The sequence below is a fragment of the Myotis myotis genome, unplaced genomic scaffold, assembly GCF_014108235.1.
Source record: "Myotis myotis isolate mMyoMyo1 unplaced genomic scaffold, mMyoMyo1.p scaffold_m19_p_6, whole genome shotgun sequence".
In the NCBI taxonomy this organism is placed as follows: Eukaryota; Metazoa; Chordata; class Mammalia; order Chiroptera; family Vespertilionidae; genus Myotis; species Myotis myotis.
In genome coordinates this window covers 58065139-58092864 of record NW_023416368.1, presented here as the reverse complement: position 1 = coordinate 58092864, position 27726 = coordinate 58065139, and the positions used below count along the sequence as shown (strand labels likewise).

At 41.8% G+C, this 27726-nt stretch overlaps 1 long non-coding RNA gene across 1 annotated transcript in view; it reads right to left on the bottom strand.

The window, feature by feature from the left end:
- Positions 1 to 12208: 12208 nt before the first annotated feature.
- LOC118659359 overlaps positions 12209 to 27726 on the bottom strand; it is a 30132-nt gene continuing 14614 nt past the window's right edge. The window contains exon 3 of the long non-coding RNA XR_004968503.1: positions 12209 to 13014. This is a non-coding gene — a long non-coding RNA (uncharacterized LOC118659359). The remainder of the gene's footprint in view (positions 13015 to 27726) is intronic.

Genomic DNA, 27726 nt, shown 5'->3' with positions numbered 1-27726 from the left:
TAAAAGCTTTGAGAGATTATGCAGAAACACCAGTTGGCATTGGTTAATTTCATTATCAAAGAACTTAAAAAAAAATCAAGGAGCAAGTATTAACCTCCTCAAGGGCACTGTTGTATTGCAGGATACAACTTGAAAAATGATGGTACAGTATATTTGGCTGAAACACAGAGTATATGGAAGATTCAAAGCTGTAAAAATACAGATAGATCCTAGCACTAGATTCAGAGGGCTGAATTTTATTTAGTCTAAATTTCATTTAGAAATCAGTTTCATTTAGTCAACGATAGGGAGGTAGCCAGCAGGTTGATAATTAAAACTTTGGTTATTCATTCAGCACGTTAAGCAATCTTAATCTAGTAGCAGCAAGCCAGGTAGATTAGAAGATGTAGAAACAGGAAAGAACGTATATTGCAAAAGTAATGAGCAGAAATGATGGAAGGAAGAGGCTCATGTAAAAAGCATTTTAGAGATTAACAGAACATCGTGTCTGATTCGTTGGAGGGTGGGGCAAGAAATAAAGGAGCCAATGATGGTTACACACTTTTTAGGCTTGAGTTACTGGGATCTTCTTGAACAGAGAGAGGATAGTCAGGAAAAGAATTTGGGGGAGAAACTGTCTTGTTTTGGACACGTTGAGTCTGAGGGGTTAGTAGGACATCCGGAGTCAGATGTCCAGTAGGTAGCTGGAATTGAGAGTCAAGGGTGAAAATGGAACTGGAAATACATTTTTGGAAGTCATTTTCTTTTAGGTAATAAAAGAAGTTGTGAAGGTGGATGTGGCAGTTAAAGGGGGAAAGAAGGGGAGAGGAGACAGCTCAGAACAGTGACTTGCAGAACATCTGTTCTGAGACCGTGGAAGAAGGACGATGATGTCATGAAGGGAATGGAGGGTCTGTTAGAAAAGTAGAAGACCTGAGAAAAAAATGGTGAAGAAGCCAACGGGGAAGAAAGGGTCAAGAAACAATTGACCACGTTACAAAGAGGTCAAAGAAGACGCACACTGGAGGGAGCCACTGGATTTCAGACGAGGGTCAAAGGAAAAAGAATCTCTGTAAACTGGTGGGGCCAGAAACTAAATTTCAAGGAATGAGTGGGTAGTAAGGAAGTTAAGACAATGAATACAAATTCCTCTCCTGAAACGTTTGCTTAGAAGCAGTAGCCACTGAAGGCATTGAAACAAGATTTGTTTATTTGTTTGTTCGGGGATGGGGAGATTTGACCATGTTTACTGACAACAACTAAGGAACCAGAGGAGATTAAGAGATTCAAGAAAGAGGAGTGATAATTAATAGGGCAAGGCTTAGGATGAGTCAATTGAGATGAGATCAAGGTCAGAGATTCTTTTACAAAAGAGGAGAAGCGTGCCTTCCTCGAGTTAGGAGTAGGGGAAGAGAAGATAGATAAGAAAATAGAGAAATCTTGAGGTGGAGGCCTCCATAAATTCAAACCTTTATAAATTCAGAGATCTAGGTCACCAGCTGACACATGGGAGGCAGGAATCAGAATTTTGAGAGTGTAGGAAAGAGTTAGCTGTTACAAAAAATATGAAGAGTTTTTTTGTTTAAAAGATGGCTAATAGGTTGTCCAATCTAGAATGAAACCTAGAATTTGCTCCATGGACTTTAAGCTGACCCAACAGGTATAATTTGGTGACTTTCTTTAGGAATGCTCAGAAACAAAGAAAGCACAAAATGGACAATAAAAACAGACCAACAGGTGATCTGAACACTGGTGTTATTAGACAGGGACTTTAAAATAACTGATCGATATGATCAAGAAAATAAATGACAAAATGAAAAAATTTACCAAAGAATTAGAATCTATAACAGTAACCACGTTGCCCTGGCTGGTGTGGCTCAGTTGGTTGGATATCATCTCATGCACGAAAACGTTGCAGGTTTGGTTCCTGGGCACATACCTAGGTTGCGGCTTTGATCCCCATTCAGGGTTGGAGATTTTAACACACCTTTCTCAGAAACTAGATTTTAACACACAAGTAAACTAAAGCAAACAACAACAACAAACCAGGAAAGACATAGAAGATTTGAAACATATAATTCACAAGCTTGAACTAACTTAAATGCTCTAAATACTATACCCAACAACTGCAGAATAGATATATTTTATGTTCACATAGATCTTTTACCAAATTGCTCTAATGCTGAGCCACACAACAAATTCAACTTCAAAGAATTAAAACATTATAGATTATGTTGATGATTAAAATGGAATTAAGCAAGAAATCAATAACAAAAAATAAGTCAAGCCCGGCCAATGTGGCTCAGTGGTTGAGTGTCAACCCCATGCATTAAGATAAACATGCCAAACTCAAAAGCTAACTAACAGGCCAAATAAACAAGGTTTAAGTTTATTGGGCCACAAAAAAACCCAAAAGCTTCCATTTTTGTAGAAACATAGGTTTATTTTGATGGAGACATGCTGAATACAAAGGGCTGAAATAAATGAGTAATCATTAACATAAAATAATAGAACATTTTAATAAAAATTAATATTTTTTTCTTGAACATGAACTTATCAGACACTGAGTAACTGCACAAATTAATAAACGTAAAGCAAATAAACTTATTTTTTTTATTTTCCGAAAGTGAAATATTTCCTTTTGCGCACACCAAACAAATCAGTCCAAGACTAATGATATGGCAATCGGCTGCTAAAATATTCGCTGCCAGAATTAGTGGAGAGAAATAGTGCGCCTGCACGTAAGGCGCGTAAGGAAAATGAATGCAACACGATTATAGTAATCAGTCATTAGAGAACGTTGTAGTTCGTTATTAATAATTATGTATAACAGGATATTGTAAAAATAATTTAATTTTTATTAAAACGTTTCTTACATACCGTTATATTAGCTGGGCCGCAAAAATATTCATTGTGGTCCACATGCAGCCCGTGGGTTGCGAGTTTGACACGCTTGCATTAAGAGGTCCTGGTCCCAGTCAAGATACATGCCTGGGATTGCAGGCTCAATCCCTAGCAGGGAGCATGCAAAAGGCAGCTGGCTGATGTTGAAGTTTCTCTATCATCGATGCTTCTATCTCTCCCTCTCCTTTCTTCTCTCTCTAAAAATCAATAAAAACATAGTGTTGTTGTTTTTTTAAATTGATATTTCCCCAATATTATGATATTAGCCAATGCACTACTAAATATTTCTATGGGTCAAAGACAATCTCAGTGGAATTAGAAAATATTTCAACTTAGTGATAATGAAAATATTACATAAAAAACGTGATATGCAGCTAAAGTCACTCTTAGAGGAAAATGTATACTGTAGTCTTAAAATGAATAGTTTAGGAGAAAATATTTGAATAGCAAAGAAGACTGAAAATTAATGATCCATTCAGCTCAATCTATAGGTAAACTATTAGAATTAATAAGTAAAATAAAGCAAATCTGCTGGGAAAAAGGTCAATACACAAAAATCAATTATATTTCTAATATCCACAAAAAAATAATTAGAAAATTAAATTCTAAACTTGAAACCATGTACAATAGCATTAAAAATATCAAATACTTAGGAATAATTCTTTTTTTTTTAACTTTTTTTTTTAAATTAAATCTTTATTGTTCAGATTATTACATTAGTTACTCTTTTTTCCCACCATAACTCCCCTCCATCCAGTTCCCACCCCACCCTCCCCCCTCACTCCCCACCCACTGTCCTCATCCATAGGTGCATGATTATTGTCCAATCTCTTCCCTCACCCCCCTGCCGGGAGCCGGTCCATGCTTGCTGTTTCAAGGGACCTGGCATATATGGCATACTGTTCTTAATATGTTTGCTCACCTTCTTGGCACTATGTGTTTTGAATAAAACCTCTTAACTAAGTACCAGGAGGGTAATTAATCACTTAAACTACGAACAATCATGCTTAAGCTACATAATCTTTACTCCCTGGAATGGAGATAAGAAACGCCCTAACCTTTGGAATAGAGATTGATAGGATTGGAATCAACTGGTATAAATACAGATGTAACAACACAGAACTTAGAACACAGAACTTAGAATACAGAGCTTAGAACACAGAACTAAGAAGACAGAACCTACACACAGAACTTAGAAGACAGAACCTACACAGAACCTACAGACAGAAGAACTTCTCTGGAGAGAACATGGCAAAAGATCCTGGACTGAACCTGACTACAGAAATTGGCAAGAGAACCTGACTAGAATCTGGTGACTGAACCTGGCTGGAGAACCTGGACAGAACCTGGCTGAAGAACCTAGTGAGGGAACATGGCTACAGAACCTGGCTGGAGAACCTAGCAAGAGAACATGGACACAGAACCTGGCTGGAGATCCTAAGCAGAACCTCTCTGGAGATCCAGACCAGAACTTGGCTGGAGATCCTGGCTGGAGATCCTGGCTAGGCTGCTGATCAACTGAACACTGTCTCCGTGTCCTTCCTTCTTCGCCGACTCCGTCCACACCTTTCGGGACCCCTGGACCCGCTGGGGCTGGACCCTGGCACCCCCACATCCCCCCCCCCAAGAATAGTCCATTCCCTTTCTATGTCCCTGATTCTATTACAATCGCCAGTTCATACTGTTCATCAGATTATTTATTCCCTCGATTTTTAGATTCACTTGTTAATAGATGTGTATTTGTTGTTCATAATTTGTATCTTTACCTTTTTCTTCTTCTTCCTCTTCTTAAAGGATACCTTTCAGCATTTCATATAATACTGGTTTGGTGGTGATGAACTCCTTTAGCTTTTTCTTATCTGTGAAGCTCTTTATCTGGCTTTCACTTCTGAATGATAGTTTTGCTGGATAAAGTAGTCTTGGTTGTAGGTTCTTGGCATTCATCACTTTGAATATTTCTTGCCACTCCCTTCTGGCCTGCAAAGTTTCCCTTGAGAAATCAGCTGACAGTCGTATGGGTACTCCCTTGTAGGTAACTGATTTTCTTTCTCTTGATGCTTTTAGGATTCTCTCTTTGTCTTTTGCTCTTGGCATTTTAATTATGATGTGTCTTGGTGTGGTCCTCTTTGGATTCCTTTTGTTTGGGGTTCTCTGTGCTTCCTGGACTTGTAAGTCTATTTCTTTGACCAGGTAGGGGAAGTTTTCTGTCATTATTTCTTCAAATAGGTTTTCAATATCTTGCTCTCTCTCATCTTCTGGCACCCCTATAATTCTGATGTTGGTACTCTTGAAGCTGTCCCAGAGGCTCCTTACACTATCTTCGTATTTTTGGATTCTTTTTTCATTTTGCTTTTCCGGTTGGGTGTTTTTTGTTTCTTCGTATTTCAAATCTTTGACTTGATTCTTGCAATCCTCTGGTCTGTTGTTGGGAGTCTGTATAATGTTCTTTATTTCAGTCAGTGTATGCTTAATTTCTAGTTGGTCCTTTATCACAAGATCAAGGGTCTCATTAGATTTCTTGAGGATCTCACTACATTTATCAGCGGTCTCACCAGTCTTCTTGAAGATCTCACTACATTTATCGGCGGTCTCACCAGTCTTTTCGAGGGCCTTATTAAGTTTATCGGCAGCTTTTAGACAGTTCTTTAAAGACCTTAAAAGTGTGGTTTTGAATTCTATATCCAGCAGTTTGCTTTCCTCCAATTCTGTCGTTTGTGTCCTGTTTCTTTGTCTCGGCATTTTTTATGCTTTGCTGTGTCGATAGAGTTCCTTTCTGTGCTAAGTGTCCCAATTACCTGAGGTAGACACTCTTGGTGCACCCCCTTGTGGGCTTTGTGCACAGTCTTGTTGTAATTAAGCCTTGATTGTTGTAGTTATCACTGGGAGGAATTGACCTCCAGGCCAATTGGCTGTGAGAATCAGCTGTGTCTGCAGTGGGAGAACTTCTGTGCTGGAGAAACCCCTCTGGGGCTAGACTTGCTTCAATAGGGCTTTGGTGCTCCAGGAATAATTCTAACAAAAGATGTGCAAGGTCTCTATATAGAAACTATAAACAAAATTTTAAAAACGTTAAAGAAAATCTAAACATGTAATATTTTAAAGATATCAATTTCCCCCAAATCAATCCAGAGATTCAATGTAAACCTCCAAAATATCCTGGCAGGTTTGTTTGCTTGTTGTTGTTTTGTTGTTGTTGTTGTTGTTGTTGTTTAAAATATATTTTATTGATTTTTTACAGAGAGGAAGGGAGAGGGATAGAGAGTTAAAAACATCGATGAGAGAGAAACATCAATCAGCTGCCTCCTGCACACTCCCTACTGGGGATGTGCTCACAACCAAGGTACATACCCTTGACCGGAATCAAACCTGGGACCCTTGAGTCCGCAGGCTGACGCTCTGTCCACTGAGCCAAACCGGTTAGGGCTGTTTGCTTGTTTTTGATATGGAACTTGACAAATGAATTTAAATTATATATGGAAATACAAAGGGTCCAGGGCCAAGAATAACCAGGACAATCAAGAAGAAGAACAAAGCTGGGAGACACTAGCTATCACAAGTTACTCTGATGCTAGGTAATGAAGACAGTGTGGTATTGGCATGAGAGAAAATAGATCAACAGAACAGAATAGAGAAACCAGAAACAAACCGACCCTTGATTTATAACAAAGATGATATTGTAGCGCAGTGGGGGGAAAGGACAGTCTTCTTAAGCAGTGATTCTGGGTCAGTGGCTATCGATATGGAGAAAACCTCTTAATCTCTAACTCACATGATTAAAAGGAAAATCCAGCTGGTTTGTAGATCTAAATGTGAAAAGTAAAACAATGACACTTTGAGAAGATCACACAGGAGAATATTTTCGTGCTATTAAGATATGCAGAGATTTCTTAAACAGGACATGAAAGTCACTTAATCATAAGAGAAAACATTGATAAATTAGACTACATGAAAATAAAGAACTTCTGTTCATCAAAAGATACCATTTTAAGAGAATGAAAAGGCAAACCACAGACTGGGGGGAAAAAAGAGATATGTAATATATATTTCTAACAAAGAACTCATTCAGAATGAATAAAGAAGTCCTTTACGTTACTAAGAGAAAAGGGGAAAAAAACGGGTAAGGAACTTAGCATGCAGATCACCAGAGAATATCCAAATGGCCAGTAAAATGCAAATTTAAACCACAATTAGATGCCACTCTTTATCCACCAGAATGGTTAATAGTAAAACAACTGAGTGTTGGTGAAGGTGTGGAACAACAAGAAATCTCATATACTGTTGGTGGGTGCACCAATTGATACAACAAACTTGGAAAACTGTTTGATAGTATCTACTAAAGCTAAATATATGCATACATTATGACCCAGCAATTCTACTTGTAGGTGGATATTCAACAGGAGTGCACACATGTGATCACAAAAAGACATTTAAAATGTTCCTTGTAGTAGCCATAATAATACAAAACAAGAAACAACCTAAAGTCCCTCAACATTAAAGTGGATAAATAAGTTATGGCAAATTTACCTAATAAAATGTCATAAAGCATTGAAAATTACTTAATTATTGCTCTATGAAATAACAAGAATGATTCTTATAAAAATAATATTAAACAGAGGGGGTCAGACACAGAATAATATACATTGAATGGTTCCATTTATATAAGGTTCAAAACCACTGGCAACCACCTCACACCCACTAGGATGGCTATTATAAAACAAACAAAAACAAAAACACATAAAATAACAAGTGTTGGCAAGGATGTGGAGAAATTAGAACTCTTTTGCACAGTTAGTGGGAATGAAAAATGATGCAGCCACTATGGAAAATGATATGGTGGTTCCTCAAAAAATTAAGAATATAAATACTACATGATGCAGCAATCCTACTTTTGGGTATTTTATGTGTATTTTACCACAATAAAAAATTTAAAAAAATAAATGAATGAAGGCAAAATGAATGTGGTCATTGACATCAGTCCAGTGGTTACCACAAGTAAGCAAAGAAATGCAAATTTATTTATTTATTTTAATATATATTTTTATTGATTTCAGAGAGAAAGAGAGAGGGAGAGAGAAATAGAGACATCAATGATGAGAGAGAATCATTGATCGGCTGCCTTTGGCAGTTCCGACTTTGGGGATCGAGCCTGCAACCCAGGCAATGTGTCCTGACTTGAATTGAATCGTGACCTCCTGGTTCATAGGTTGATGCTCAACCACTGAGCTGCATTAGCCAGGCAAAGAAATGCAAGTTTAAACTGTTACATGTATGGGTTCTTCATATTGGCATATGGTTCTTCATAAAAAGCATCTTAGAGCCTGGCAAGCATATGGGGAAATTGCCATTATTGTACTCTGAGGTTGAGATTATAAATTGCAGGGCAAAAGACTAATCTTTATCAAAATTTAAAATAAACTTTCCCTTGGATGCAGCAATCTAATTTCTAAAAATGTACTTTAAAGTAAATAATCAACCAAAAATCCAAAATATGTTCATTGTAATGTAGTTTATAATAATAAAATATTAGAAAAATTTCATATACATCAAATAAGGCATAATAAATTACAATACTCACATACAATGAAACACACACACACACACACACACACACACATACACATCTGGAAAAATGCTCACCAAATTTAAACAGTCGTTATCTCACAGTGGTAGACGTGAACTTTCTTTATTAAAAAAAATTTTTTTTATTGCCCAGCCAGTGTTGTTCAGTGGTTGAGTATCCACCCATGAACCAGGAGGTCAGGGTTTAATTCATGGTCAGGGCACATGCCTAGGTTGTGAGCTCGATCCCCAGTGGGGGGTGTGCAGGAGGCAGCCGATCCATGATTCTCTCTCATCATTGATGTTTCTATCTCTCTCCTCCTCTCTCTTCCTCTCTCTGAAATCAATATAAAATACTTTTTTAAATAAAAGGTTTTTAATTGATTTTTTTTTCCTTAGCGAGAAAGGAAGGGAGAGGGAGAGAGAGAGAGAAACATGGATGTGAGAGCAGAAAGTTGATCAGTTGCCTCCTGCATGCCCTCCACCAGGGACTGAGCCTGCAACCAGGCCATGTGCCCTGACCTGGAATTGAACCAGCAACCTTTTGGTTCACAGGCTGAAGCCCAACCAACTGAGCCACACCGGCCAGGGCTCAGTTTTCTTTTTCTTTTTTATAAATATATTTTATTGATTTTTTACAGAGAGGAAGGGAGAGAGAGAGAGAGTTAGAAACATCAATGAGAGAGAAACATCGATCAGCTGCCTCCTGCACATCTCCTACTGGGGATGTGCCCGCAACCCAGGTACATGCCCTTGACCGGAATCGAACCCAGGACCTTTCAGTCCGCAGGCCGACGCTCTATCCACTGAGCCAAACCGGTTTCGGCTCAGTTTTCTTTTTAATGTTTGAATTTTTGAATGAGTACTGAGTTAAGAGAAAACAGGAACAATAATTGGAATATTCTGGTCTGTTTTAGTCATAGGCAACACTTTCACATTCCTATGTTCGTTGTCATGCTTCCCACTTATTCTACCAACCTCCCATTAAAATGGCAAATCAGACTGAGAAGTAAAGGATGGATGGGCTCTTTGGGGTTTAAAGTCTCTGCTGCATTTACACTGAGAGGTAAGACTCCAGTGGACCACCACAGCGACTGGAAGGCCTTCTCTCTGCCCCAGGCACATTGCAAAATATTACATTGCTTTCCTTGAGCTGAAATGTTTGCTTTCCCCCAGGAGCTGAGGCTGGGCCTCCTCCTCTGACCCCCTCTGGAGCAGGAAGGCAATGCCTTGTCTCCCCACCCCCCCCCCCCCCACACACACACACACCCTATTCAGAGTTGTCTAGCTGGGAGCTTTGCATTTCTGTAGGCCTTTCCCTAGGAATCTAAGAGCTTGGAGCCATTAATCCTCACTACAATGACAGGTAGAGTGTCCTACCAAAAGAAGTTTGAGCCGTTCAGTCTTAATGGTAATCTCTCTTCCACTTTCTTTCATTCTAATCAGCAGCTAGGAGATTGGTAAGGAGGCAGAAGGAGGCAAGCAAGAAGAGAGAGGAAACATTTAGGACCCGGGCTCCGCAAGACACTGCTTCCCAGAATCACACTGTTTTCATACACCACTGACATAAGAACTCGAAGAACTGGAAATTTTGACTTTCTCTCAAGTGGCTGCTGCCAGTATAGACATTTCAGTGAGCTTGGCATTCTCTTCAAAGGGTCAACTGTGATAAAATTCCTACCTTTAATTGGTTACAGTTTTGAGAACTGGAGATGCTCAAGGTATTGGCCCCAAAGCTTCAAAAATGGACCCTAGGACCTAACTGTAAGCAGCTCTCTGCCCTGACCTGCAAGGAGGGCCTTTCCTTCGAGAACTCGACCAGGAAGCCCCGGGTCACGTGGATCCCCCATGCCACCTCCCCACTTGTGCAGGGCACCTCCCGCTAATCTGGAAGTCTGGTTATAAGCCAAGGGGGCCTGTTATGTAACTCTGAAAGTTTAAACTTGGGAAAACACACGCATAGCTAAACAAGGGCCTGGTGAAAAGGAGCAAACATGTTTGCTCCTAGATCCTATTTCTCTATTTTATTGCCCTGAAAAGCAATTTATTGTATTCATTATTACATCTCCCTACCTTCCTGGCTGCCCAAATGGCCATGTCATCCAATGAATTTATAAAAGTCCTTTCTGCCTTTTAAAGGGCCCTTAAAATGTCATCTCACGTGTGCAAATAGAAGTGAAAATTGTTTAAGTGCCCACTGTACTCATCTTTGCATGTCTTTCTTATGACCCACACTGAGGGCCACATCTCCCAGCCCCAGGGAGTGCAGGCGGCTCCTCCCTGGAGCCTGTGTTCCTGGGAGGGTCAAAGGCACTGAATAAGCTCCCCTTTCCCTCTAACCCACAGGAGCCTGGAAGCAGAGCCTGTACCAGGAAGTTCAGTGATGGTCTGAAACGAGGGGATGAGGGGCAAACTGAGAGGGAAGGGCCAAGGTCCCAGTGATGGGGCCCAGCCCCCAGGCCCCAGCTTTGGGCTCTGCACTTCTGTTCCCCATCAGCTCTGTGCTGCCAGGAGCCTCCACAGAGAGCTGCAGGGCCAGGGGCCCAGGGGGCAGTCAGGCAGCTGCAAGACGGGCAGCCTTTCCAGGTGGTGCAGAGAGAAGGAGGGAAGGGACGGAAATGCACCCTGTCGCTGAGAGGAAGGCAGACTGGGCCTCAGGCTAATCCCTGTGAGAACTGTTTGCTCGGGGAGACCGGGCACAAGTCCAGGAGTCAGGCCCTGGGTGCTGTCCCATGAGAGAGATAATTCCACCACCCACTCTGCCTGCTCGGTGGGAGACAGCTGGGAACCAGGAGGGGCACTGTCCCTGGGAGCACTCCCCCTCCCCCCATAAACGGGGGCATTTGTACAGCTGACACCAGGCCCTATGGGAGGGTTCTGTCTATGAGACTTCGGGAGGGGAAGGCAGGTGGTTTATCTCAATGCCAATTGGTGAATTTAGCTTTGACAAAATGAGAAAAAATAAAGACAATGCAGTGAGCTTTTTAAAAAGCTAAATGTATTTAATTTAAAGATTGTTCTTAGTCTAATTCTGTGTCCAGCCGAACGTTGCAATTTACTTTACTGATGGAGCCACTAGGTGATCATTACTGTTGTTTTTAAAGCCTTTACTGGCCAACTTGTCCAGTTTTTTTCTTTTGATTTTATTGGCCCATGAAAGCCCAGAGGTAAAAAGCATTCGAAGGCATGTTTTTTGGCCCCTTTCTTCTGTGATTATTCTGCCTGTGTCTTATTTCATAGTATGTACACCTAGCATTCATTTCCTTTAGTTATTCAACAGATATTAAGTAAGCATCTACTATGTGTTGGATACTTTATCGAGATATAATGTTTACTTCAGGGGATAAAAGATTTTGATTATGCCAGAAAGGAACAACATAAAACAAAAGTATTAAGTGGGTATCCTATTTATCCTCAACACATTTAATCCACGAAAAACTTAACTATGGTTTAGCCAATAACATTTCATCAGGCAGCTACCATCAAGAAACTTTCACTTTGATCATAAAGCATAGTTGTTGTTTGTTTTTTTTAGCAAAATTATTATTTAAAAAATAATGAATCTAAATTCTCCCCAAATTAAAGTGACCACTGCTCCTCTAATTGTCCTTCCTTTTTGTTTCTATCTAGATCAGTGGTTCTCAACCTGTGGGTCGTGACCCCTTTGGTGGTCAAACGACCCTTTCACAGGGGTCGCCTAAGACCATCCTGCATATCAGATATTTACATTATGATTCATAACAGTAGCAACATTACAGTTATGAAGTAGCAACGAAAATAATTTTATGGTTGGGTCACAACATGAGGAACTGTATTTAAAGGGCCAGAAGGTTGAGAACCACTGAATTCACCATGGCATGAATTCTACCCAGAAAATGAACGTGGTAGAGACTTCTAGGGACGGGTTTCAGGCTCACTTGTTACTGCAGCATAACCTAGCCTATCCTGACTCTTTCAGCCTTCCTAGTTTAAATGTATTTCCCCTTGAGTGCTGAGTAGGGCTGATCTAACACCTGGATGAAGTAAGTTATGCTTCTAACATGTGATTTGAAGGTTTTTCACCCCAAATCACTTCTCTCTTCATTTTCTAAGTTTCTACCTAAAGTAATTTGACCTCAGGCCTCTTTAAGCTTCCCTCTCCTCAACTGTGATGTGGAATAAAAACAGTTCCTTTCTCACAGGGTTGTGCTGAAAAATATGTAATATAATTTGATTAAATCACTTCACATGGTGCCTGCCACATAGTAATAATTCAATGGTGACTATTATCATTAGTATTATGGTTATTAATTTCCTAGGGCTGCTGTAACCAAGGACCACAAACTGGGTGACTTAAAACAACAGAAATGTATTGTCTCACAGTTCTGCAGCCAGGAGTCTGAAATGAAGGTGTTGGCAGGGTTGGTTCCTCCGAGGGCCCTGAGGAAGGGTCTGCTCCGGGCCCCTCTCCCAGCCCTGCTGGTTTGCTGACAGTCTCTGGTGTGGCTTGGCTCCTGCGGTGTCACTCCAATCCCCACCTTCACCATCACATGGCATTCTCCCCGTGTGTCTCCGTTGTCACATGCCCGTTGTCTGAGAACACCAGTCACATTGGATTAGGGGCCCACCCCGCTCCAGTACATCTTAACTTAATTACACTTGCAAGGACCCGATTTCCAAATAAAGTTACCTTCTGAGCTCTTGGGGGTTAGGACTTCAACATATCTATTTGGGGGGGAACCCAATTCCACCCACAGCACAAAGGATAGGATTTTGTTTATTATTATAACTTTAAAATTTTATATTACTTAAAAATATTTTTATTGCCCTAACCCAGGGGTGGGCAAACTTTTTGACTCGAGGGCCACAATGTGTTCTTAAACTGGACCAGAGGGCTGGAACAAAAGCATGGATGAAGTGTTTGTGTGAACTAATACAAATTCAAAGTAAACATCATTACATAAAAGGGTATGGTCTTTTTTTTTTTTTAGTTTTATTCATTTCAAACGGGCTGGATCCGGCCCGCGGCCATAGTTTGCCCACGGCTGCCCTAACTGGTTTGGCTCAGTGGATAAAGCGTTGGCCTGCGGACTGAAGGGTCCCAGGTTCGATTCCAGTCAAGGGCATGTACCTTGGTTGCGGGCGCATCCCTGGTGGGAGGTGTGCAAGAGGCAGCTGATCGATGTTTCTCTCCCATTGATATTTCTAACTCTCTATCCCTCTCCCTTCTTCTCTGTAAAAAGTCAATAAAATATATTTTAAAAAAATAAAAAATAATTTTTATTGTTGTTAGAATAATAATAATAGTTATTATCGTTTTCATTGTTTTTCTATTGTCAAGTTTTCACACTGGCAGATCATCACCAAATGCAGGCCTCACGGCAGTTTCTTAAAGCAGACCAACACAATTCCCTGTTGGGGCTCCCCCATCCAACCCACATACACCCCACCCCCGCAACCCCCTACCCCCAAGCAGAGCAAGTCACTCCTCTTCTCTCCACCAACACTTCCACTGCAGTGATTCTCCCCTCGCCCTCTCTGCCTTGTCTTCACCTTCTCTCCAACTTCTGCTGGCTCACATCCAAGGTGAGGAGGACCTCACCGATGGAAGCCAACCGCAGCCTGACCTCACGGCACGTGCACTGTGCTATGAGATAAGGAGGCTGCCTCTGTGACCCTCCCAGCGGGGGTCTCGCTGCTGTGGAGCCGCTCTTCACACACCACCGGGGCGTCCTGGACACCTGAAGATGTCTGCCAGGAGCTGTCCCACAGCATCCATTTTCACCGGTGTGCTGCAAAAATGCCTCAAACATGCAACCCCTGACTCTTTAGTCAGGGGCACTGACCTCTTTTCCCTTAGGTTGTCAAATTAAAAAAAAAAAAATGACAGTAGCCAACACAACAATAGCCATCCAGTGTGAATGAATCAAAATTATACTTTTTTTTTTTTGTCAGATTGGCAAAAAATACATTTTTGGTGTGCTGCAAAATTTTAGTAATTGGTTTAGTAATTGGTTTATGAGGTGAAAAAGGTGGAAAATTGCTGCTCTACAGGAATAACTTGCTTTTACAATCTCTGGCCTTCATTAGGGTGGTGTGCCATTCTTCCTCCTTTTTTGGTTATTATTTTCTTTTGCAAATGGTACCCCATTTTTAATGCATGAGGGGTGTTTTACTAATTAAAGAAAGCCTGTGGCTGATCCTGTTGTCAACCAGATAAAATAATCAACTGCTACTGTATTTTGGGCAAATTCAGATTTTCAGAGGTGATACTGGGTTTGCTTATACGGCCGTGCACCTAGGCATGGCTTTGCAGCTTAAAGACTTGGGTGTGATGGTCAATTCGGATGGAGCAATGGCAGGCATATGCGGGCCATTGACTTCTGACTTCTGTCAGGGCCTGTCCTCCAGGATCGTTAGTCCCTGGAGTGAGTGGCCACAGTGGGCCCATGACACCCAGGATTACTGTGTGGCATCGAATCCGGCCCTCCCAGAGTTTGCAGACTCCCAGGAAGGAGTGCAGCTCTGATCTGGAACCTCATTCTTCATCCCAGACTGTCTGTGCCTCACCCTACATCCACCTCAGGAGCGGAATGACCGGACCCAAAAGAATCTTTGTGACTACATTTACTACCTACCCTGGCTTACAGCAAAGGGGAAAGGGAAGGGGTGTTCTTTACCTGTTTTAAGTTGCCAGATTTAGCAAATAAAATAATATGACACCCAGTTAAATTAGACTCTCAAAAAACAAATAATTTTTTATCACCCTAATGCAGCATAACTATAGTTAATTCAGCATAACTATAGTTCAGTAGTGTAAAGTATATTCACATAACAAGTGATTTTTTTAAAATATAAGTATGTCCCAGGCAATATTTGGGACATATTTATACTAAAAATAATTCACTGTTTACCTGAAATTCAAACTTAACTTGGTATGCTACATTTAAATCTAGCAACTCTCCCACCACTTGTCCTGGCTCAGCTCACTCATTCAATTGTTTGTTTCTGTTCCTGGTTCCTACTGGTTCTAGGCTCTGCAAAGACAGAGGATCCTTAGGGAACCGAGGCCGTCCTGCTCTAACCTCCTAGGTGAGAGGCTGCCAAGCCTAGGACACACACTACAAGCTTAAAAGGTGATTTCGAGCAGTCGAGTCCCTGAACAAAATCATCATCAGGAACAGGGTATCTCTGGCACTTCCCATCTCTCTGTAGTGTCCACTTGTCACCCTGCCCCTCCCTGGGCAGCCCCCTTCTGGGTCATGACTTCCTAGCCAAGCCCTAACTGATAAACATCAGGTGCCGATATGTTTAAAATGTGACCTTCTTTCAGACATACTTATTCTCTCTCCCCAGTGGACTCAAGTGATCAAAACAGAAGGCTGCTGACCAGACAGAGTGGCATCTGTTGCCTGTGTGGGGTGAGTCTGCCCAGCCCTTGGGGCCACGGAGCCTAAGACTGCTCACCTCACCTAAGACTCCTCACCTTGCAGCTCTTCTGAGAGGAGTGAGTTATTTACAAGAAAAGCTTCAAGGACTCCATGTTTAACAGCAAATTCAAATTCCCCTTGGAGTTCTATTTTATAGAACCTAGGCTCCCAGAGTGGAGCTAGAAAAAGAAAGCCCAAAATGAGAAATCTTTAGAGAATAGGCAGCTCCAGTATAACTTAGTGCAAACCACTCCCGCCAGGCGCCTGGGGACAGGGACAAGAAGAGCTTTCTCCTCGTTGCTGTACCAGGAGTCCTGGTGAGCTGTACGAATAGCTGCCCAGCTTGAGTGGTTCCAATGGACTCAGATACATGTGCAGTTGGTGACGGACAGTGTGTTAGGCAACATTAAAATACACATAGTGAACCTTTTAACTATGTTATTACATGCTGGGCATACAAAATGCCATATTTGTATTGCACAGTCATGTGGATTTTAAATTTTAGTTAGCAAAAATTAATTAAACAAGAATGCATGGCTTCTTTTAAAAAAAAAAAGTTTAAAAAGCCCTGGCCGGTTTTTCTCAGTAGTGAGAATGTTGGCCCATGGACCAAAGGGTCTCAGGCTTGATTCCCAGTAAAAGGCACGCACCTCGATTGCAGGTTCAATCCCCGGCCTCGGCTGGAGTGTGAGCAGGAGGCGACTAATCGATGTGACGCTCTCACATTGATGTCTCTCTCTCTCCCCTTTCCCCCAACCCTTCCAATCTCTCTAAAATTCAATGGAAAAAATATCCTCATTCCTTGGGTGAGGATTAAAAAAAATTTTTTTTAAGTTTAAGAAAATACACAGAGTGACCCACATGCTCAACCAATTTATACCTTCAGAGATTTTTCTTGCAACCGATTAGTTACATCAAATAAACCATGAAAACATCTCAATAGATTTCTAATAGTAATTCAGTCTTCAACACATTGAGCACAATCACATGCCCGGCCAAACAGAAGTTGGGGTATAAGGACAACTAAGACACACCCCCTCATGGAGATGCTTATGATCAAGTGGCAAAGATTGGCAACAGGACTCTCCATCATGGCACAGAGTGGAGTGACAGAGGTGGGCACAGGACGCATAAGCACACAGAGGATGGCTATCGCCCGCCCAGGCACGGAGTAATTGGGAAAGGTGGGCCAAAAGGCTTCCTGAAGGAGGAGGTTCCGGGCAAGGTGTGGAAGAGCAAGTGGCAAGTTGACCAAAGGCGTCGCTCCTTTGGCAGAGGCTGTACAATAGGAGCCAACCCAAGTGAGGCCGCCGCCTCTGGCTCAGCTCTACTGACCCCACTATTCTGGTCCCAGAATTTCCTTTGAGTCTCTCTCTCGAGTGGTCCCTACCAATCATGGTAGACAGAGAATGGAAATCCTCTTTCATAAACTTTCTCTTTATTCATTTATTCAAGCAGTTAATTAATTTTGGGAGATTCCCAGAGTGATTCTAGCACTTCCATCCAAGCTTCAATTACTGAAAAGCTTCACTGAGTTTGGTCTCCAGAGTGTTCAGATTGATTCTTTCTTGTCTTAATATTGAATAGGCTGCCTCTGAGGCCAGCGGCTTAGCGGGCCTGCTCAGCTGTAACTAGGGATTTTGACCACCAGCTGGGCTTTCAATACCACTTCTGCTCAAGGGCCTGGTCAGAAAGGCTGTTCTTGGCTCAAATAGGCCTTGTCCCACCCCTACTTCTATAGCCATTTCCTCCAGCAGCCATGTCAACATTCATTCTGTTCACCCACTCAATTCACACGTAGAGTGCATTGCCACCCAACTGAAATACTGAAACTGAATCAACGATAAGACTCTTGGGGAAGGTCTATGTAATAAAATATGAGTGAACCACAAAGGATCAATGTCAGGGAGGGGATGTGAACCCGGGGGGCGTCTCAGTCCAGGGAAGAGCAGGTAGGGGGCCCTGAAGATTCCTTTTAGATGAGGAGACTCTCCAGGCGTCATACTTCCCAAACCACACCAGACATATTTAGTTTGAGAAGAATTGCAGGAGGAATACAACAGCTAGATACATCAAAACTTAAGAAGACTGACTAAGAATAGCTTGGAGTGGGCAGAAGGTATCTTTAGACTGAGCAGATCTGCTGAGGCATGTGGCATTACAGTGTTAGTAGTCTCATACAAGTTCAAGTGTAGACCCCTGGTATCCTTATGGTAAAGTATCTTTTTACTTAAGCTAGCTTGCAAACAAACACCTAGTCTGAAATACTACTGTAGGAAAGTAAAAAAATAAAATCACTTCTGAGGATGAGAACATGACACAGAGAGGAAGAGTTGGAGTGAAGAGATGTGGGGACTGAATGAGTCTATGGAAACTCAGGGCATAATAGGTATTGAGGAGGTTTGAGGTATCTAGACAAAAGCTATAGTGGAGCCTCTAGGTTGCTTTGAAGGCTATTAACAATAGACTGGAAATAGAATTTGATTTTCAATCATTTTAACATTGCTAGTCCTTCCCCCAATAAAAAGAGAAAGAATTATGACAAGTAAAAAGATATATTGCCCTAGCCGGTTTGGCTCAGTGGATAGAGCGTCGGCCTGCGGACTGAGGGGTCCCAGGTTCGATTCCTGCTAGGGGCACATGCCTGGGTTGCGGACTCGTTCCCCAGTGGGGGGTGTGCGGGAGGCAGCCAACCAGTGATTCTCTCTCATCATTGATGTTTCTGTCTCTCTCTCCTTCTCCCTTCCTCTCTGAAATCAATAAAGAAATATATTTTAAAAAAGATATATTTTATTTAAAAAAATTTGTATACATTGAAAATGATAAAACATTGCTGAGAGAAACTAAAGACCTAAACATTGAAGGCATTTATCAAGTATCAAAATTGTCAGCACATCAATTCTATTCCCAAATGACCTATGGGTTTAATGGAATCTCAATCAAATGCCAATAGGGTGTGTGTGTGTGAGAGAGAGAGAGAGAGAGAGAGAGAGAGAGAGAGAGAGAGAGAGAGAGAGAGAGAGAGAGAGAGAGAGAGAGAGAGAGAGAGAGAGAGAGAATTGGCAACCTGATTCTAAAATTTATGTGGCAATAAAAAATATCTAGAATAGTCAGGATAATCTTGAAGGATAACATTGGAAGATTTATATAGCAGATATCAAGATTTATTACAAAGCTACAGTAGTCAAGATAGTATGGTATTGGCACAAAGAGATTCAAATAGATCCCTGGAACAGAACTGAGAACCCAAAACAGACCTATACATACCATTACTTTATAACAAAGGCACTCTTGCAATTCAGTGAAAGAAAGAGTGATCCTGGATGAATTGCATATATCGATATGGGAAGAAATGAACTTTGACCCCTACTTAACACTATACACAAAAATTTATTCAAAACAAATTATAGAGCGTAATGTGAAAGGTAAAACAATGAAGTTCCTAGAAGAAAACATAGAAGAACATTTTCATGATTTCAGGGGTAATCAAAGATTTCTTAAGTAGGGCACAAAAGACACTGAGCATTAAAAATCAGGTTGATCAGCCCTAACTGGTTTGGCTCAGTGGATAGAGCCTGCAGACTGAAGGGTCCCAGGTTTAATTCCAGTCAAGGGCATGTACCTTGGTTGTGGGCACATCCCCAGTAGGGGGTGTGCAGGAGGCAGCTGATGGATGTTTCTCTCTCATCAATGTTTCTAACTATCCCTCTCCCTCCTCTCTGTAAAAAATCAATAAAAATATATTTTTTAAAAATCAGGTTGATCAAAGGACTTGTATGCGTGCATATAAGCCTAACCAATGGACACAGACAACAGCAGGGTGAGGGCATGAATGGAGGGGTGGGGGGAGGCAATGGGGTGATAAGGACACATAAGTAATACCTTAATCAATAATGAAAAAAATGAAAAAAATAAAAATCAGGTTGATCAATTGGACCACATTAAAATTAAGAACCTTTTCTTCACCAAAAGATACAATTAAGAGAGTGAAGAGACAAACCACAGAATGATAGGTGTTCACAATACATGTATCTATCATAGCATTAGTGTCTAGAATATGTAGAGAGCCTCTACAAATAGAAAAGTATAATCCATTTTTTTAAATGAGCAAAAGACTTAAACAGGCACTTTGCCAAAGAGGATATCCAAATGGCCAATAAGCATCTAAAAGTTACTTCACATCAGCACTGCATCAGGAGATGCCAATTAAAATCACAATGAAATATTATTATACACCCACCAGAATGACTAAAATTAAAAGGCCAGCATGACAAAGTGTTGACCAGCATATTGAGCAACTCGCACACTCATACTTCACTGGTGAGAATGCAAATTCCTACAAACATTTTGGAAAACTATTCAGCAATCTCTATTATAGCTAATCTATGCATTCCTTAAAAAACCCAACAACCCTATACTAGGTATAGAGAAATCACTGGTGAGTATAACTCAGTTCAACGGTTAAACATCAGCTCAGTGAGAGTCAACTTAGTTCCAAAGGAAAATGAACTTCTGCAGGGAGAAATTTGTAGGCAAATAAAGGAAATAGCAACAGAGTGTGGGGATTGGGCATGGGGCTAAGTGGTGGGGAGGAAGTCTTCCAGGCATCCCCCAGCCTTTCTAGAATCTCAGCTCCACTGCTGGAGCCAAGGCTGTGGCTGGAGGTGTTGATGGACAGGCATTCCAAGGGAGTCATGGGGGACAGTCTCTCAGCCTGCAGTGACAGATACATTTGAAGCTATAAAAATAAGGAAAATAAATGACAAAAAAAGGAAAGTCAAGGTCAACGTGGATGGACCTAGAGCGCATTATGCTAATACAGAGAACAAAATGATGGTTGCCAGAGGGGAGAGGGGTTGTGAGAATGGGAAAAAAAAGGCGAAGGGATTAAAAAGTACAAATTGTGCGGTGATGAAATAGTCATGAGGATATAAAGTAGAGCATAGGGAATAGAGTCAATAATATTGTAATAACTATGGATGGTGCCAGGTGGGTACTAGATTTATCAGGGTGACCACTTGGTAAGTTATATAAATGTCTAAGCAATATGCTGTACACCTGAAATGTATAATATTGTGTGTCAACTGTAATTGAAGAAAATTTTAAATGCAAAAAACAAACAAAGAAAAGTCAAGGTGTTGAATTCTGTGAGCCAGCTCTCTGCAATAAAGCATGTCAGCCAGGATGTAATCATGGAGTATGTACCGGTGTGGATAAAGTTCCCAAGAGAAGAAAGAGGAAGAGAATCCAGTCTAGAGCCAAGACAGAGCTCTCCCCTGGTAACCACTGGCTGAAATCCTCAAAATACCCTGATGGAAGTCATCATCACCATCACTACCATCATCATCATCATCATCATCATCATCATCATCATCATCATCAAGAGCTAATTGTTCTAAGTGTTTTACATACATTTCTCAATTAATCTGCAATAGTCCTACACATATAAAGTAGGACTATTATTATCCCTATTTTACATATGAGGAAACTGAGGCTTAGAGGAGTGAAGTAACTTGCTCAAGGCTAACACAGAGAGTTAACACCAGAACAACCTCCTAGTTACACCTGTCTGATCTAGCACCACACCCCACTTGCAGGAGTCGGTCCAGCCCAGTGGAGGTGTAGACAATGAGGCTGTTGCCAGGCCAGGATCCTGGGACCGAGACAAGAAGGTGGGAATGAAAAGGGGGCTATAGTACCCTAAACCTGATAAGCTCACAAGTGCCCCATGGCAGGCCTTACAAACGCGGTGATGGAAAATAGCCACACAGGATGGTCTAAACATAAAAATTCCTAAGTGGATCATGGTGGGTAGTCACGTCCTGGCCTGTAGCTGCCTTGATAAAAGGTCAATCTTTATCTTCAGCGAGTCCTGTCTATTATCTTTGTGCATCTCGGACAACAAGCCTTTGAAATGTCAGAGTAATTTTATTTTCCAGACCCCTCGGAGGCACAGCTGCAGCAGGCACCAGAGCACAAGACCCAGGACTCCGCACTGTTATCTTGTTGCCCGTATACCGTCCCTGTGTGCTGTAAATGTGGACTGGTAACTATCCTGTACCCACCAATGTAAAAGAAGTATGTATTTTTCCATTCTGCCTTTGACCCAATCCTAGAGACTTCCAGCTCTGCTTTCTCCCACCTCCTTAATCTACCATCTGTGGATTTCATGTAATCTTCCTTACTCACATTTTCTCCTTTGATTCTTAATGCATGAAAAGAACCGTAAAAATACCATTCGTCAGAGCATTTTCTCAATCTGCTGAGATATTGCTTACAGGCATACTGTCAAAATTTGGACTCAAGTAAACTATTAGAAAACTTTCCTACCAGTTTCATTGTTCTGTTCTCAACAAGGGAGCAGGCTCTGAAGGTAAGGGCAAGATCATGACTAGTACTTCAGATCTACTAGTCCTGGCCAGGCAAGGTCACCAGCTAGTCAGTGGCGGAGCTGCACTAGAACTTTTCCGATGCTGTGTCCTAGGCTTTTTATTTATTTAAAATTCTTTTTATTTTAAATATATTTTTATTAATTTCAGAGAGGGAGAGAGAGATAGAAACATCAATGATGAGAGAGAATCGTTGATCGGCTGTCTCCTGTACACCCCACACTGGGGAGCGAGCCCACAGCTTGGGCATGTGCCCTGACTGGGAATCGAACCGTGACCTCCTGGTTCATAGGTTGAAGCTCAACCACTGAGCCACGCTGACTGGGCTGTGTTCTGGGCTTTGGTAATAGAATGAAATAAATGGAGGCTTGGCATTGCCGGGATGGATGTCACATTGGTGCAGTGAGTACACAGAGGGAGGACTGGGCAAAGGGCACTAGGGGGTGTCAGGGCTGGGAAAACTTTCCCTTTACCCCTTTAGTTCTTCTGGCTGGTCCAATAATTCAAATGACATACAGCAGATTAACAGGAGAAAATAAAATTTGTGGCCATGGGGAATTCACATGAGCATGAAAACTCCAAAGACAGTGAGGCAAAATGAAGTAGATATGTCATTTTGGACTAAGGAAGGGGAGGTAGGCAGTTCACAAGTAGACGCGGAAAAGGCAACATTTGGATAACAAATTATAGCAGGGCCACTCAGAAACAAGGGACCCAGGGGGGAGCTGGTGAACAGATTTTAGTTTGGATCCTCCCTGACGGCCACATTTAATTCTTATGTGCCAAGGTGAATAGCTAAGGTTCCTTTCTGAAGCAGGTTTTTCTAACTGAATTCCTTTAGGGAGGAACAGGGTAGTGTCAGAGGTTCTTTCTGAGTCTCTTGTTTCTCAATAGCCTGCTTAAAGTCAATATCCCAAAAAGCAGATTTCAGGGTGGCAAAACTTTAGTCCCTCAGGGGGATATGAGAAGACGGTACCAAGGACGAGGAAGTGACTCCTCTAGGAGGGGAAGCTTTCTTTTCTTTCCTTTTCTTTCTTTCTTTTTTAAAAAAATATATTTTTATTGATATCAGAGGAAGAGATAGAAACATCAAATGAAAGAGAATCATTGATGGGCTGCCTGCTGCAGGCCCCCTACTCGGGATGGAGCCCACAACCTGGGCATGTGCCCTTGACCGGAATCAAACCTGGGACCCTTCAGTCGGTAGACTGATGTTCTATCCACTGAGCCAAACCAACTAGGGCTAGGATGGGAAACTTTCCAACTGATGCTACTTCAAGTTCTCTAATTCCACTTAAAACCTCAAAGGAGCCTGATGGGCTGTGTTTGCGCTTATAATAAAAGGAAGAGATGGCTCAGAATCAAATACTGCAGTTCCAGAAGAAAATGCCTTGCTATGTGAAAGAAAGGCTGGGGAGAAGAGAGAGAAGACCGCTTCCTCAAATGAATGAATCAATCACATCTTCTCAGAAACCCTATCTCACTGCCTTTTGCCTGGGGGACCAGGAGCCCCTGCCTTGTGGATCTGGAGTAGTCCCCAAAACCCCTCTCAAAACTTTGGATGTGCCAGTCAGAATTCAGCTTACGGGAGTGACACAGACAAAATCAAAATATGGATTTATCATGGTTACCAAGCCAACCTAAATGGCTCCCATGAATATTTGCCAGTTGCCTGCTACCAATCCCTCAACTACTGAGTGAGTCCAAAGCAGAATGACTTTTGTTTTTCATGTTGGGAATGCAAAGTCAGGTTCCCAAACAAAAATAGTTTAATTTTTTAGCATGGGTATCTGGCAGCAAATTTCATCCCTAACCTGTTCTAAGGTGAAGGCAAGTAGAAATCATGACTGTTACTGACATTTTTTTAAAAATTACGTACAATCCATTAACTCTGGTATTTCATCAAGGATCAGCTTACTTCCCTGAGGGCTCTCCCCGTGGGATTAGAGACAGCCTGGACTAGAAGTGCATAGACCTGAAAGGGGTCACATTCTTGCCTTTACCCCTCCCCTTCCTCCCTCCCTATCAAAGTCCCGCCCCCTCCTCACAGCCCAGTTCCATCCCCATCTCCTCAGTGCGGGTTTTCTCAGAACAGAAACTCAACATGATTGCTTCCGTGTGAGACCACAGACCCAGAAATGAAAGATGGGTGAGAAGGTTGAACAGTGGGTACCTAATGGATTGGGAAAAGGTCTACTTTTCTGTATAAATGTTATTTTTTTAAAAAAAATATTTTTATTGACATTAGAGAGAGGAAGAGAGAGAGATAGAAACATCGATGAGAGAGAAACATCATTGACTGCTGCCTCCTGCACACCCTCCACTGGGGATCGAGCCTGCAATCTGGACATATGACCTGGAATTGAACCCTGACCTCCTGGTTCATGGGCCGACATTCAACCACCAAACCACGCCAGCTGACCTATAAATGTTATTTTGATTTTTTGAAAAGATCACTGTAACTGATACCTTGGTGACATTTTGATTGTAAACATCAGCAGATATAGGCTCTACAATCCCATAACATTTTATTCTAACTGGCCATCAAATGATTCAGAACTTTCAAAGTCCTAAAATGCACGAACCCCTAAAAATATATTTGCAGACTTCTAGGGATTTATGGACTATAATTTGGATCACATTTTATAATCCCACTGGCATCAGGGTTTCCAGGAAAACTCATTAGTGGTTTAGGGACCGTTAGGTTCACATAGACAACGTGACTGCTGGCCCAGGAGCTGAGCAGCGTGGGGGTCTCTGGCTTCCCTGTAACCCTACTCCACTGAGCTGCTTGGCAGGGTCAAATGTCTTCCTGTGGTGACACCTCCTCACACAGGCACTTTCTTTATGCCTTCCCCTTTCTACAATTTCCACCGCACTCAGACTGGAACAAAAACTCCCACTTCATTCCACACAAGGAAGTAAAAACAAGCCAGATGCACAATGTTACATGAGCCTAAGTAGAGCTAAGTTTGTCTACCTTCAAGCTGGAGAGTCTTATTTGTGGTAATAAAAGTAATTATCTCCTCCAAGGTATTGCATTTCTCGGTGTCATGCCTCTCTAGGGAAAAACCAACCAACGGAAAAGGCCTTTCTTCCTATGATTATGTGGGTTTTCTATGCTCAGCGTTGGCATAGTTGGCATCTAGCTTTAACTGCCCTCCCAGCAGAAGGATCGTGGAATTGGAGGCTTGGTAAGAGGTAAGAGAAGCAGCCCTTCACCTCACATGGCCAAGAGTGAACATTTCCAGGAATTCATCGTCCCTCCAGTCTGTATGCTCCATTATTGGAAAGGGGAGAAAAGTTCTGTCTTGAGAAATGTGTTTGCCTCGACCACTATTCCATTAGTGTCAATTCAACCATCGTCACTCTTCTGTGGGACTGTGTGTGCCTGTGTGCATAGGTGTGTGTGCGCGCGCACACATACACACACACACACACACACACACACACACACAAACACACACTCACATGCAGACTTTCTAAAACAGACTTCATAAGAGGAGGTCTTTTCAAGATTTTTGTAAGATCTTTTTTCAATGACCTAGACCAGTGGTCGGCAAACTCATTAGTCAACAGAACCAAATATCAACAGTACAACGATTGAAATTTCTTCTGAGAGCCAAATTTTTTAAACTTAAACTATATAGGTAGGTACATTGTTATTAACTTAATTAGGGTACTCCTAAGGCTTAGGAAGAGCCACACTCAAGGGGCCAAAGAGCCGCATGTGGCTCTTGAGCCGCAGTTTGCTGACCATGGACCTAGACGATTGAGGTATTCAAAAGAATCGTTACAAGGAACTAAATAGTGTTTTGGGTGCTATTAACTTTGACCTTCTGTGACGTAGTCAGAAAGACTTTGGAAGGCTTTCCTTAAAAGGTTCCAGGCCAGCCGTGGGCTTTATGTAATGTTTACTTTGAATTTATATTAGTTCACACAAACACTCCATCCATGCTTTTGTTCCGGCCCTCCGGTCCAGTTTAAGAACCCATTGTGGCCCTCGAGTCAAAAAGTTTGCCCACCCCTGTTCTAGGCATTCAATATATTTAATGAGAAATAGCAAGTCAGCTCCTTGGGACATCCTGGTTCTCCAACACAAATATACAAATGCACCATGAAGGTGAGTGTGACAAGTTTATCTGACCTTGATGTTTGGGGGCAACAACCTCAGAGCCAGGGAGATGGCAACATGACAAGAAGAGAGATGTCCAGGCAGGTGTCTTCTTATACTGTTCCAGGCCCAAGTGCATCTCTGCCTCCCAAAGTCAGGAAGTGGGACTCTTTGGCTCAGGTTAAAAAGGTGGCAAGAGAGAGCCATCATGGGAAGGAAATGGTTGTGTGGGAGAACAGCTTGGCCACTCTGCAACCTAAACGAGATTAGGTTTCTCTCATTATTTAAAATTCTGGTGATGGGAAGTGGAGAGGAATGCCACAACTCAGGAAGCAGTTATAGGAGTAGAGAATCTGAGCTCAAAAAGAAGAAAATCTCTATTCCTACCACGCTTTTGCCCAAATGAAGTGACCAAAGGGTTTACATGCAAATAAACAGCTTTAGGCTTTATTGTCTTTATTTATTTTTTAAATATTTTTATTGATTTCAGAGAGGAAGGGAGAGGGAGAAAGAGATGGAAACATCCATGATGAGAAAGAATCATGGATCAGCTGCCTCCTACACATCCCCTACTGGGGATCAAGCCTGCAACCCAGGCATGTGTGCCCTGACCAGGAATCAAACCAGTGACCTCCTGGTTCATAGGTCGATGCTCAACCACTGAGCCACGCCAGCTGGGCTAGTCTTTATTTTTAAAATAGATTCTCAGTCTATAGCGAGTGTCTTTGGCAAGATTGTAAATTCAAGAACAGCCAACTATGGAATGAGTGCTCACATATAGTTAATATTTTCAGTATTTTTTTCATCATAAAACTAATACAGAAAAAATAGATAATGAGAAAAATTAAAATCCCATCGCCAGTTCCTTAGCTTTCTCGTCTCTATTTCCTGGTCAGGGAGCTGCCACGGGGTCTCCAGCCATCAGAGTATGCTGGGCTGATCCCAGGGGCCCCGAACCAAGATGTAGGGTGGATGTTGTGGGCACAAGATCTCCTCTGAGTTTCCTCAAAAAACTGAAAATGGAACTCCCATTTGACCCTGTGATCCCTCTTCTAGGAATATATCCCAAGAAACCAGAAACACCAATCAGAAAGGATATATGCACCCCTATGTTCATAGCAGCACAATTCACCATAGCTAAGATCTGGAAACAGCCTAAGTGCCCATCAGTAGATGAATGGATTAGAAAACTGTGGTACATCTACACGATGGAATACTATGCTGCTCTAAAAAGGAAGGAACTCTTACCATTTGCAACGGCATGGATGGAACTGGAGAGCATTTATGCTAAGTGAAATAAGCCAGTCAATGAAGGAAAAATACCACATGATCTCACTCATTCATGGATAATAGAGACCATTATAAACTTTTG